The sequence below is a fragment of the Pteropus medius genome, unplaced genomic scaffold (genome assembly GCF_902729225.1).
Source record: "Pteropus medius unplaced genomic scaffold, Ma_sr-lr_union100, whole genome shotgun sequence".
NCBI lineage: Eukaryota > Metazoa > Chordata > Mammalia > Chiroptera > Pteropodidae > Pteropus > Pteropus medius.
Genome location: NW_024340849.1, coordinates 40,467,164 through 40,467,449, shown reverse-complemented (window position 1 = coordinate 40,467,449; position 286 = coordinate 40,467,164).

The following is a 286-nucleotide window of genomic DNA, read 5'->3' as shown; positions in this document are numbered from 1 at the left end:
ACATACTCTGCAGAGACTATTCCGTTTTTTTTATCTTTGATGTAAAACATTTTACTAAGTTTCAGTTCAGCTGATGCCTCTTACTACCTTATGGGTATCTACATTTAATCCTAATTGTACTTTTTTGTGTCAAAATCTAGATAGTGGATCATTTAAAATGTTTATTTTTATTTATTATTATATGTTTCAAACACACAAGCAGGTAGAAAAAATGAAAACGCGAACATCCACCATCCCTTTGTTTTTAATCCGGGTGGCTTAAGCATTCACTTGCATCCCTAGGTAA